The sequence below is a fragment of the Phoenix dactylifera genome, unplaced genomic scaffold (assembly GCF_009389715.1).
Source record: "Phoenix dactylifera cultivar Barhee BC4 unplaced genomic scaffold, palm_55x_up_171113_PBpolish2nd_filt_p 000886F, whole genome shotgun sequence".
In the NCBI taxonomy this organism is placed as follows: domain Eukaryota; kingdom Viridiplantae; phylum Streptophyta; class Magnoliopsida; order Arecales; family Arecaceae; genus Phoenix; species Phoenix dactylifera.
The window spans coordinates 104441-117030 of record NW_024068249.1 but is presented as its reverse complement, the minus strand read 5'-3'; positions in this window follow the sequence as shown (position 1 = coordinate 117030).

Below are 12590 nucleotides of genomic sequence, written 5' to 3'. Positions count from 1 at the left end.
CGGTTGGGAAGTCGACTCCTAAACAAGCAAGAGTCAACTCTCAGAGGAAAGCAAGACTAATAGTCAGAGAACCAACTTCGGGCTCTGAGAGCCGAGTCGACTCCGAGGCAGTTCAACTCCAAAGACAGAAGATCAGTTTTTGGGTTCTGAGAGCCGAGTCGACTCCAAGATAATTCGAGTCGACTCGAGAAAGAAATACGGAAAAATAGATCTCTAGAATCCTGAGAACGAGTCGTCTCCAGAGGGCCGAGTCATCTCCGGATACTGGCGAGTCGACTCCAAGTTTGGCCGAGTCGACTCCAGAACGGGACAGCACTTTAATTCAAATCCTGAACAGTAGGCGAGTCGTCTCCAGTGAAGCATGAGTCGACTCCAGCAACAGCCGAGTCGACTCCAGATCGAGCGAGTCGACTCCGATCCCAACGGACACATTGTCAGGAATTGCAGATTGTGCAGAACGGCCACAAATTGGTGTCTAACGGCTAGTTTTCAAAGTGGACTGCTTAAATAGCCAGAGTGAACAGTAATAGACATTAAGAGAGAGATTCCATTCAAAGAAAAAGTGATTTCCACCTACCAAAGGCTCTCAAGAGTAAATACAAGGAAAAGAAGGAAGAAGCGCATTGAACTCCATCCTACATTCTCTTTCCTTCGCATTCAAGGCTCTCCTTCTGACATCAAGTCTTTAGCGCATTCAAAGAAGAGACTCTGAATTCGAGAAGCCCCTTCTTCCACTTTCAAAATCTGTTTGAGGGCTTCTAACTTCACTCTTTTCATATTATTTAATATTTGCTTATTAAGAAGCTTTCCGTGTAATTTTCCCAGACTATTTTCTTACTTGATTCAATCAGAGATGAATCAAGGGTTGTAAGGTTTGTTGGTGAGCCGAGGGTAAAACCAATGGTGTAAGGGTTCGATTGTGATCCCGGAAAAACAATCGGGTGGTTCTAGTCGGTGAGCCTGTGAAAACCGACCGAGTTCGTTATGATTTCGTAAAACAACAAGTTGGGTTGTGAGCTTGTAAAACAACCGGCTGTAATCCAAGGGATTATAGTGAACTCCCAAGTGTAGCTTAGGAAGTGGACGTAGGAGCAAGGGTTAGCTCCGAACCACTATAAAACTGCTTGTGTTTGTGTTGGTTGCTGCTTTGTCTCTTACACTTTCTCTACTCATTCACTGCATTTAAATTGCCTAACCTGAATACTTGAAATAGAATTAGTTAATCATTAAACATAGTTTTTTAATTAGTCGAGATTTAAGTCATAACCCAATTCACCCCCCCCTCTTGGGTTGTCTTCTTGGGCAACAATACCCCTCCCAACAGTCCAAAAACGGCTAATTTGAGGGGTATTTTGGGAAAAAAAATATTTGGAGTCCTATAAATACCCCTTTCCTCCCTCATTCTCACCACACCAAACCAACTATTCTCTCGTTCTCTACTACTATTATTTCTCTCTTCTAAAGTGCTCTTCTAGCAATTTAATTTTTAGAAGAGACTACAATGGTCTAGTAGATCTTTGATGCTCAGCCTTTACCTGCTAACAAACTAAACACTGAGCAACATATTGAGTGATATCTCTTCTCATGCCAGTCCACCAGAAATTTTTCTCGGTATATCTTAGTGCCTCCTGGGTGCAATGTATAACCTGAATTGTGAGCCTCATCAAGAATTTCTTTTTTAATTCTGGAACTTTCGGCATACACCCCCTACTACCAAGCCTCAAACAACTATCCTCATGTATCCAAAATTATGATTGGATACAAGATTCTACAACTTCTCTAATCTTCTATAACTTTGAGTCCTCTTTTTAAGACAACTTTATTCCCTCAATTAAGGTAAGCTGCAACGTGAGAGTGCAAGCTGAATCTTAGGATCATATAGTCGTACCTCAATCCCAAATCTTTCTAAATCTAATAAAATATATTTTTGTGTAGTAATCAGAACCACCAATTCATCCGAAAATTTTTTGCTCCAAGCATCAGCTACAACATTTGACTTTCTTGGCTTATAATTGATAATCAAGTCATAATCCTTTAGTAGCTCCAACCATCTTCTTTACCTCAGGTTCATCTCCTTTTGAGTAAAGATATAGTTCCTCAGAATGCTCTCCATAAAAATAGTACCTCCATATTTTTAGAGAAAAAACCACACCTGCTAACTTTTAGGGTAGTTCAGCTAATATGACTTGAACTATCTAGAAGTATAAGCTATTACTTTTCCATTCTGCATCAAGATACAACCAAGTCTCTTATGAGATGCATCCACGTAGATGGTGAAACCTCCTATTCCATATGGAATTGTCAACATTGGGTTGTCACCAGCCGTGTTTTCAACTCCTAAAAGCTTTGTTCACAATCTTCCATCCAATCAAACTTTACTCACTTTTGGGTCAAACGAGATAGGGGTATAGTAATACAAGAAAATCTTTCAACAAATTTTTGATAATAACTTGCCATTCCTAAGATGCTTTAAGCAGCAGATAAACTATGATTTCAACTTGAGAATATAATGTGCTTTAAGCAGTGAATGAATAAAAGCAGAAGTTGAAGTGCAATAGTGTAAAGAGAAAAGCACACACAAATACAAGAAATTTTATAGTGGTTTGGTGTAACCCACACCTGCATCCACTCCCCAAAACTCTTAAAAATTTTACTATAACCACCCATATCACAGTACGGCTGTTTTTTCAGCTCACAACCGAACTCGCTGTTTTTCCGGGATCACAACGAACCCAGTCGGTTTTCACAGGATCACTAACTACAACCTATCCATTTGTTTTTCGGGTTCACAAACAACCCAGTCGGTTTTCACAGGCTCATCAACCAAAACCTTACACGATTGTTTTTTGGGTTTCCAAACAACCCAGTCAGTTTTCACAGGCTCACCAACCACAACCTTAATCTTGTTGAATCCCCTGATTCAACAACTTTCAATTAAGGTTTGAAAGAACCTTTATCAGTTTTGGATTTAATGGACACTGATACAACAAAGTTTAAAGCAAGAAAATAAATGTTGTAACAAAGTAAGCAAAGCTTCAAATATAAGTGAAATCAATAAAGATGGATCAGAAGCTTTGAAGATGGTCGTTGGATGCGGACGAGAAGCTTGATTGCACAGCAGTACTTTTCTGTGGAATATCCCAACTGATTTTCTCACAAAATGGTTTTTCTCTTTGAAAGCTCTCTTGTGAGGATATGAACTTTGGAAGCTTGGATTTTGAGTTTTTTGGATTCTCTCTTTTGTTGTTCTCTTTTCTCACTTTTCTTCTCTGGTGTTCCTTTGAATTTATGGACTGTAAGCTTTTTAGGAAGTACTGGATACCCATCACACCAAGAAACTATCCGTTGTTCACCTAGAAGAAGTACTAATAAAATAGCCGTTGGAGCTGTCAGGATGCCATGGGTCGACTCACCAGGTTTGGGGGTCGTCCCGTGTACAAAGAAAAATGGCTCACTGATTTTAGGAGTCGGCTCTTTCCTTCAATCCATATAATGTTTCTGTGTTTGCTTCTAGGGTCGACTCGTCAATGTTGGTAGTCGGCTCATGTAGATATTGGGTCGGCTCATCAAACACAAGAGTCGCCTCATTCTTTTAGTGCTCATAGGTTACCTGCACTCCCCCAAGGGTCGACTCAACAATGTTGGGAGTCGGCACATATAGATATTGGGTCGGCTCATCAAACACAAGAGTCGTCTCATTCCTTTAGTGCTCATAGGTTACCTGCGCTCCCCTAAGGGTCGACTCAATAATGTCAGGGGTCGGCTCATGTATAAATTGAATCGCCTCTGCAAGCACGAGAGTCGGCTCATGTACTTGGTCCCAGGCGGTGTTTCTTCTCTGTTTCTCTTGAACTACATAAGGGTCGACTCTTTAAACACAAGGGTCGGCTCACTCAGTTTACAAACGGAGTTTTTCATGTTTCTTGATTTTGTTTTTCTTGATTCTTTGGAGTTTGTAGGTGCAACTTTCGTCTAGAGATCTATCCCTTCACATTTGAGCCAACATCATTAGAGTACACATTTAACTCAATTATTTTCGTGATCATCAAAATACATCCTTTAGGATTAACAATCTCCCCCTTTTTGATGGTGACAAAACTATTGAGTCTAAAAAAATTTAGCAATAATTTTCAGAGTATTTTTGCTATATAGTTCAGAGCAAAAAGGATATTTAGAAAGTTCAAAATATTCAATAAAGTTTAGTGTGAGAGCATGTTTTGCAATAACATTCAGAGCAAGGAAATATTCATAATATGTGCATTATTGATTCTTAAAACTTTCAAAAAAAATATGTTTATGATAGAATCTCCCCCTTTATATTATGATTAATCAAATTATGCTTCTCCCCCTATCTCTTGTCATTTATCGATTTTCTTCAATAGGATAGTCTTCAAAGCAGTGTCTCTCCCCTGTTTGAAGTTCTGGTACTTCTTTCCCTTTCTTGAAATTCTTTTACTTCTCCCCAATTTAAAATTTATGAAATTCTTTTACTTCCCCCTTTTTGTCATCAACAAAAAGGAGAATATAGCGGTCTATTTATGAAATTCTTTTACTTTCCCTTTCTTGAAATTCTTTTACTTCCCCCTTTTTGGTGAGGGGTTAGAAAATTTTCTATTTATAGATCATGATTGAAGCATCAAGAGTTAAGGAGAATAATTGAATTTAATACTGAAATAGAGTTTCAGTGCCAACATTTTTAGAGCAATTTGACTTAACAAGATTAGAGCTTTTTGAGTGAAAGATATAGCGGTCTTTTAAATATATCAACATAGCTTATCATACCAAAAGCAAGTTGTGAATGTTTCAGAGCTAATTTATTACTGTATCAAAGCTTTTGTTTTGTAAGTGTATCAGAAGATTAAATGTATCAGAGCACCTTTTAAATTATACATGTATCAGAGCTTCTTTTAACAAGTATTAGGTCATTTTATCAGCATGTTGACTTTGAGAATGTATCTGATTTTTTGATTTTAGAAATAGAGCAGTTGAATATAGGCAGTTGGAGACAATTAAGATATAATAATTGATGGAAACCAGGATGCAGCCACCAAACAACCTAAGGAGGGACTATCCAAGGCCATGGGAAGCAAGGAGCAATGTATGGAGCATTCTGGTCCGATACATCTTGATGATCCATTACAAACTGGTGGAGGATCAATCACTCGGTCCAAAGCTAAAAGAATGAAGGAAGCACTTAATGGGCTGATTGAGGAAGCTTGGAACCAGCAAGAGGCTATTGGAGTGGATTTGGACGTGAAGATAGCTTGTGGACTAGTCAACATGATCCATGCAATTATTAGGCCAAATTAGATGCTTACTTGGTGGAAATATTGCTGGAGTTTTCAGATTTAGTTTTATGTTGCTGAATATCTAAAGGCTAGTGGAGCTTCATTAATGTTCTAGGAAATTGTCTTCATTAATTACCTAGGAGATTGATCTTTGACTAGTGGAGTTTCATTAATGTTCTAGGAAACTGTCTTCATTAATTTCCTAGGAGACTGAACTATGACTAGTGGAGTTATTATTATTCTAGGGATTAGACTTTAATTAAAGGCTGGTAGGTTTCCCTTTGGGCTATAAAAAGGGTGTTCCTTATGTAAACAGGAGATCTGAATTGGAATGAAAATTGTGAGGTTATTCACTTCTTTGGTTCTTCATTGAACTTAGAACTTATCAAGGCAACCCTTGTGGTGTTCAAGTGACTTATCATCCTGATTCTATTAGGGTGTGGCGTCAACAACCTTCTATACCTTTGGTTCATGTTTTGCTAAACATCGGGTCAAGGTTCTATCTCTTCCAAACTGATTTTCAGACTTTCTTGGGTTATTCATCAACTTGTTCGTGGGTTTCTAAGAATCTATCTTACGGGGTTCACATCAGTTGGTATCAGAGCATAGGTCTTCTAAATCAGTTTCTATCATTGGTGCTTCTTATTTTGTTTTTACCTTTTCATCTTCTTCATTGTTGCTTTCCATATTTTCAGTTTCTATTCCTTGAAGTTTAAAGTGCCTCTATTGTGCTTTATATATAAAAAAAATCAGAAGAAAAAAAAAAATTGTGAGGCAAAAAAAAAAAAGAAAAAAAAAGAAAAAAAAAATGTGGCTTCGGTTTGGAATTCTGAAATAGATTTGAACTGAAAAAGAAAGTAAGTATCTGACTTGTTATTCTTGATCCTTTTCAATTCTTGTCCACCCTCTGAGTTTCGTGGATAAGTTGTTTGTACATCGCAAGGTAATTGCTTTCATTTGAGTTTCTCTAGTTCCTTGAAGAACTAATTTAAGTGAATTGAGAGGTAAAAGGCAAGAGTGAAACACCTGGTGAGTGACATATCATTGGGGTAAAACACCTGGGGGGGAACTTGTGAGGTTTTCTTAACATTCTTGACAGGTTACTACAATGATGTCAAGTGGCGACGAAGAAAGGACGGCAGAGACACTTGAACAACGAGCTATGCGACAACATTTTGAGCGCATGGAAGTCAGATTTGGTGAAATTTTGGATAGGTTGGAAAGACAAGATGCGAACATTGCTGCGTTGCAAAGGAACCATGCACGTGAAGGTCCTAATGTGCAAAGGCAGGCAAGGCGTCAATTCCAAGTTGAGCATGAGGATGCGAACGATGATGTTTTTGATGAAAAAGCGTCTTATAACATGTCCGACCATGCTAGAGTTGATAGAGGTGGTTGGAGAGGAAGGCGGGTAGATGATGTTGATCGCAGCTTGGGAAACATTAAAATGAAGATTCCTTCATTTCAAGGCAAGAGCAATCCTGAGGCATACTTGGAATGGGAAAAGAAAGTGGAGTTGGTTTTTGATTGCCACAACTATTCCGAAGAAAAAAAGGTAAAACTTGCTGCTGTTGAATTCACTGACTATGCTATTATTTGGTGGGATCAACTTGTTTTGTCTAGGAGGCGAAACCGTGAGAAACCCATTGACACTTGGGACGAGATGAAAGCTATCATGAGGAGGAGGTTCATCCCATCCCATTACTATAGGGACTTGTACCAGCGGTTGCAAGGCCTAACCCAAGGGTCCAAAAGTGTGGAAGAGTACCACAAGGAAATGGAGATAGCCATGATTCGGGCTAATGTGGAGGAGGACCGAGAGGCAACCATGGCACGGTTTTTGCAAAGCTTGAATCTAGACATTGCCAATATAGTGGAATTGCAACATTATGTGGAGCTTGAGGACATGGTACACATGGCCATGAAGGTTGAGAGACAACTCAAAAGAAAGGGTTCAACAAGGCATGAACGGAATTTGGGGTCTTCCACTTGGAAATCAAATTGGAGCAAAAAGGATTACAAGGTTGAATCCAAGAGTAAGGCTGAAACTTCCAAAGGCAAGGATGCGGGTTCTAGCTTGGATAAAGGTAAATCTATTTCCCAAACTTCTAGAAATAGAGATATTAAATGTTTTAAGTGCTTGGGAAGGGGACATATTGCATCTCAATGTCCAAATAAAAAAATGATGTTATTAAGGGAAGATGGGGATGTTGAGACAGCAAGTGAATCGGATAAAGATGAAGAGCCCATGCCACCATTGGAGGAGAGCGATGGAGAAGAATATCCGGTTAATGGTGAAACCCTTGTCACCAGGAGAGCTTTGAATGTGCAAGTAAAGGAGGAGGATGATGCACAGCGAGATAACATCTTTCACACCCGTTGTCACATCCAAGACAAGGTATGCAGCATGATAATTGATGGGGGTAGTTGCACTAATGTAGCAAGCACTGTTTTGGTTGAAAAGTTGAACTTACCTACTATTAAGCATCCTAGACCTTATAAGCTTCAATGGTTGAATGATTGTGGAGAAATTAAGGTCAATAAGCAGGTGCTGGTTTCATTTTCCATTGGGAGGTATCATGATGAGGTGCTCTGTGATATAGTGCCAATGCATGCTGGATATATTCTTTTGGGCCGACCTTGGCAATTTGATAGAAAGGTTATGCATGATGGGTTCAAGAATCGGTATTCTTTTGTAATGAATGGCAAACCTATAACGCTTATACCATTAACACCTCGGCAAGTGTATGAGGATCAAAAGAAAATCAAAAGTGATTGTGAGAAAAGGAGTGAGACCGAGAGGAGTGGTAAAAAGAATGAGAATGAAAATGAAAAGGAGGCTAAAAACAAAAAGAAAGATAAAAAAGAAAAGCCTCAGGAGCAAGAAAAAAAAAGGGGAGCTTTTTATGCAAAAGAAAGTGAAGTTAAGAGAGCTTTTTTTTTAAAACAGCCAATGATTGTACTTCTGTACAAAGAGGCTTATACTAACGACCTTAACCCTTCTTTGCCTAGTGTTGCTATATCTCTTTTGCAGGAATTTGCTGATGTTTTTCCCAATGAGGTTCCCTACGGATTGCCACCACTTAGGGGAATAGAGCATCAGATTGATTTCATCCCTGGTGCATCAATTCCCAACAGGCCAGCCTATAGGAGTAACCCCGAGGAGACGAAGGAACTCCAAAGACAAGTTGAGGAGTTGATAGCAAAAGGGCATGTTAGAGAAAGCTTGAGTCCGTGTGCTGTTCCTGTTTTGCTTGTGCCTAAGAAGGATGGAACTTGGCGAATGTGCGTTGATTGTAGAGCTATCAACAAGATTACGGTAAAGTATCGCCACCCCATTCCTAGGTTAGATGATATGCTTGATGAATTGCATGGTTCTTGCATCTTTTCTAAGATTGATTTAAAATCCGGTTATCATCAAATTCGCATGCGTGAGGGTGATGAATGGAAAACTGCTTTTAAAACTAAATATGGTTTATATGAATGGTTAGTTATGCCTTTTGGGTTAACTAATGCCCCTAGTACTTTCATGAGATTAATGAACCATATCTTGCGTGCTTTTATTGGTAAGTTTGTTGTTGTATACTTTGATGACATTCTGATTTATAGCAAAAGCTTAAATGAGCATCTTGATCATTTGCATAAGGTTTTAAGTATTTTGCGAGATGAGAAGTTATATGCTAACCTCAAAAAATGTTCTTTTTGTACTAGTCAAATTGTATTTCTTGGTTATGTTGTTAGTACTAAGGGAATTGAGGTTGATGAAGAGAAGGTTAAGGCAATCCGTGAGTGGCCTACACCTAAAACCATAACTGACGTACGTAGCTTTCATGGGTTGGCTAGTTTTTATAGAAGGTTCGTTAAGGATTTTAGCACCCTAGCTGCACCTTTAACTGAAATTGTGAAAAAAAGTGTTGGATTTAAATGGGGAAGTGAACAAGAATCGGCTTTCAATTTGATCAAAGAAAAACTAAGTTCAGCACCATTACTTGCTTTACCTAATTTTGCTAAAACTTTCGAAGTTGAGTGTGATGCTTCAGGTATAGGTATTGGAGCTGTCTTGCTGCAAGAAGGCCGACCCCTCGCCTATTTTAGTGAAAAACTCAATGGGGCAGCTTTGAACTATCCAACTTACGACAAAGAGATGCTTTGGTAAGAGCCTTGGAGACTTGGCAGCATTATTTGTGGCCCAAGGAGTTTGTCATTCATACAGATCATGAATCCTTAAAGCATTTGAAGGGCCAAGGTAAGCTGAACCGCCGCCATGCTAAATGGGTGGAGTTCATCGAGTCATTTCCTTATGTGATCAAGTACAAACAAGGTAAGGAAAACGTGGTTGCGGATGCTTTGTCTCGAAGGTACACTTTGATCTCTACTTTGAATACTAAGTTGTTAGGATTTGAGTACATTAAAGATTTGTATTCTAATGATTCTGACTTTGGTAATGTGTTTGAAGCTTGCGAACATGCGGCATTTGGAAAATTTTATAGGCATGAGGGATTTCTATTTAGAGAAAATAGATTATGTGTGCCTAATTGTTCTTTGAGAGAGTTATTAGTTCGAGAGGCTCATGGTGGGGGACTAATGGGACACTTTGGTGTGAGGAAAACCTTAGATGTCTTGGCTGAACATTTCTTTTGGCCACACATGAAACGAGATGTAGAGAGGGTTTGTGCGAAGTGCATCACTTGTAAGCAAGCTAAATCTAGATCTTTACCTCATGGATTATATAAGCCATTGCCAATACCTAGTGAACCTTGGGTAGATATTTCCATGGACTTTGTGTTGGGTTTACCGAGGTCAAAAAGGGGTATGGATTCTGTTTTTGTGGTTGTAGACAGGTTTTCTAAAATGGCACATTTCATTCCATGTCATAAAACTGATGATGCTAACCATATTGCAGATTTGTTCTTTAAAAAGATAGTTCGACTACATGGCGTGCCAAGGAGCATTGTTTCAGATAGAGATGCTAAGTTCTTGAGCTACTTCTGGAAGACTTTGTGGGGTAAGTTAGGTACTAAGCTCATGTTTTCTACAACTTGCCACCCACAAACTGATGGGCAAACCGAGGTAGTTAATAGAACTTTATCTACTTTATTGCGTGCCATCATTCAGAAGAATTTGAAGAATTGGGAAGAGTGTTTGCCACATGTTGAATTTGCTTATAATAGATCCGTGCATTCTGCTACTAACTTTTCTCCTTTTGAAATAGTGTATGGGTTTAATCCTTTAACTCCAATGGATTTGTCACCTTTACCTATTGATGAGCGTGCTAGTTTAGATGGCAAAAGGAAAGCTGAAACGATGAAGCAATTGCATGAGAAAGTTCGGCAAAACATTGAGAAAAGAACTGAACAATATGCTACTCAAGCCAACAAAGGGCGGAAGAAAGTGATCTTTGAACCAGGAGATTGGGTTTGGGTGCATATGAGAAAGGAAAGATTTCCAGCAAAACGGCGTTCTAAGTTGCACCCTAGAGGAGATGGGCCATTTCAAGTCATTGCTCGCATTAATGATAATGCATATAAGCTTGACTTACCAGGAGAGTATAATGTTAGTACTACATTTAATGTTTCTGATCTTTCCCTTTTTGATGCAGGTGATGAAGATTCGAGGACGAATCCTTTTCAGGAGAGGGGGAATGATGGAAACCAGGATGCAGCCACCAAACAACCTAAGGAGGGACTATCCAAGGCCGTGGGAAGCAAGGAGCAATGTATGGAGCATTCTGGTCCGATACATCTTGATGATCCATTACAAACTGGTGGAGGACCAATCACTCGGTCCAAAGCTAAAAGAATGAAGGAAACACTTAATGGGCCGATTGAGGAAGCTTGGAACCAGCAAGAGGCTATTAGAGTGGATTTGGACGTGAAGATAGCTTGTGGACTAGTCAACATGATCCATGCAATTATTAGGCCAAATTAGATGCTTACTTGGGGGAAATATTGCTGGAGTTTTCAGATTTAGTTTTATGTTGCTGAATATCTAAAGGCTAGTGGAGCTTCATTAATGTTCTAGGAAATTGTCTTCATTAATTTCCTAGGAGATTGATCTTTGACTAGTGGAGTTTCATTAATGTTCTAGGAAACTGTCTTCATTAATTTCCTAGGAGACTGAACTATGACTAGTGGAGTTATTATTATTCTAGGGATTAGACTTTAATTAAAGGCTGGTAGGTTTCCCTTTGGGCTATAAAAAGGGTGTTCCTTATGTAAACAGGAGATCTGAATTGGAATGAAAATTGTGAGGTTATTCACTTCTTTGGTTCTTCATTGAACTTAGAACTCATCAAGGCAACCCTTGTGGCGTTCAAGTGACTTATCATCCTGATTCTATTAGGGTGTGGCGTCAACAACCTTCTATACCTTTGGTTCATGTTTTACTAAACATCGGGTCAAGGTTCTATCTCTTCCAAACTGATTTTCAGACTTTCTTGGGTTATTCATCAACTTGTTCGTGGGTTTCTAAGAATCTATCTTACGGGGTTCACATCAATAATTGTACTGAAGTCATAGCTAATGAAACATGTATTTCATTGATAACAGTGCAATTTACAACCAAAGTGTTCATATAACAAGTAGATGATTGTCTAGAATGAAATACAAAAGATGTGAAGATCTTTTGACATTCAAATAGATCTAGGCTAAGGGAGCTAGGCCTAAGATGATGGTCTAGGCTGATCGGGCTTCCTATCTGCTAGCAGTTGACTAACTTTAGAATCTATAGTGGAGAGTGAAGCAGTCAGCTGAGAGCCTTTTTCCTTAGCTTGCTGTAGTGATGCTTGGAGTTCATTTCCTTGTTGCCTAGTATGTTCTTCAATAACACCAAGTCTTCTCTGTTGGGCAGCAGCAAGTGTCCTCAAACTTTCTAATTCAGTGTTCACTTCTTTCACCATCACAGTCAGATTATTGACTTAATCCCAACAGATTCCAGAATGAAAAAGACCTTATAGTATGTGATTTCCTATAAATCTTAGTTGGTCTCTTTCTAGCCTTAGGGACTAAGCAGGTGGCCTTTCTCCATGCGCACTAGTGCTGGGTACTCTCTGTGAAGGTCCTTCACTTCTTTCACCATCACAGTCAGATTATTGACTTAATCCCAACAGATTCCAGAATGAAAAAGACCTTATAGTATGTGATTTCCTATAAATCTTAGTTGGTCTCTTTCTAGCCTTAGGGACTAAGCAGGTGGCCTTTCTCCATGCGCACTAGTGCTGGGTACTCTCTGTGAAGGTCCTGCACTAGTTTGTCTTGAATCAGCTGGCCTTTGTGTCTATGTCCTTGTTCCTTTTTCCTTGTC